We start from the raw sequence: 1615 nt of genomic DNA, 5'->3' as shown, positions 1-1615 counted from the left end.
CCATCACCCTGAGCAGCTTTCCAGCCACTCTTCCCCAAGCCTGTAGCATTGCAGGGGGCTGTTGTGACCCAAGCGCAGGACCTAGCACTTGGTCTTGTTGAATTTCATACAATTGGCCTCAGCCCATCGATTCAGCCTGTTCAGATCCCTCTGTAGACCCTCCCTACCCTCAGGCAGTTCAACACTCCCACCTAACTTGGCACTCTCTGCAGACTTACTGTAGATCCCTCTGTAGACCCTCCCTACCCTCAGGCAGTTCAACACTCCCACCTAACTTGGCACTCTCTGCAGACTTACTGTGGGTGCCCTCTATCCCCTCATCCAGATCATTGATAAAGATGTTAAAGAGGACAGGCCCCAATACTGAGCCCTGGGGGACACCACTGGTGACCGGCTGCTGATGGGATTGAACTCCATTCACCACCACTCTTTGGGTCTGGCCATCCAGCCATTTTTTTCTCAACTAACAGTACACTTATCCAAGCCATGAGCAGCCAGTTTCTCCAGAAGAATTCTGTGTGAAGCAGTGTCAAAAACTTTACTAGAGTCTACACAGACAATATCCACAGCGTTTCCCTCATCCACTCAGCTGGTCACCTTGTCATAGAGGAAGATCAGGCTGGTCAAGCAGGACTCACCTTTCATAAAGCCGTGCTGACTGGGCCTGATCACCTGCTCATCCTGTACATGCTGTGTGATGGCACTCAAGATGAGCTGCTCTGTAACCTTCCCTGGCACCGAGGTCAGGCTGACGGGCCTGTAGTTCCCTAGATCCTCCTTCTGGCCCCTCTTGTAGCTGGGCATCACATTTGCTAACCTCCAGTTCACCGGGTCCTCCCCAATTAGCCAGGACTGCTGGTAAATGATGGAGAGTGGCTTGGTGAGCACTTCCACCAGTTCCCTCTGTACCCCTGGGTGGATACCATCAGGAGCCATAGACTTGTGTGTGTGTCTAAGTGGTGTAGTAGGTCACTGATTATGGATTATGGGACCTTCATTCTGCTCCCCTTTTCTGTTGTCCAGCTCAGGGTGCTAGGCACTCAGAGAATAGCTGGCCTCATTATTAAAGACTGAGGTGAAGAAGGCATTTAGGACCTCAGCCTTTTCCTCATCCTGGGTCACTATGTTTCCCCCCACATCTGACCAGGAATGGAGATTCTCCTTAGCCCTCCTTTTGCTGGTAATGTCTTTATAGAAATATATCTTACTGTCTTTTACAGCAGAAGCCAGGTTAAGTTCTAGTTGGGCTTTGACCCTTCTAATTTTCTCCCTGCACAGCCCCACATGTCTTCCTGAGGGGCCTGCCCCATTCTTCCATAGGCCATAGATTTTCTTTTTCTTCTCAAGTTCCAGCCAAAACTCTCTTTAGCCAGGCTGGTCTTCTTCGCTGCCGGTCCATCTGACAGTGCACCAGGACGGCCTGCTCCTGTGCCTTAAAGGTTTCCTTCTTGAACAATACGCAGCCTTCCTGGACTCCTTTGCCCCTTAGACTGCCTCCCGGCTTTGACCCTTCTAATTTTCTCCCTGCACAGCCCCACATGTCTTCCTGAGGGGCCTGCCCCATTCTTCCATAGGCCATAGATTTTCTTTTTCTTCTCAAGTTCCAGCCAAAACT

Source organism: Buceros rhinoceros, unplaced genomic scaffold (genome assembly GCF_000710305.1).
Source record: "Buceros rhinoceros silvestris isolate BGI_N320 unplaced genomic scaffold, ASM71030v1 scaffold2733, whole genome shotgun sequence".
NCBI classification, from domain to species: domain Eukaryota; kingdom Metazoa; phylum Chordata; class Aves; order Bucerotiformes; family Bucerotidae; genus Buceros; species Buceros rhinoceros.
Note: the sequence above shows the minus strand (reverse complement) of the source record.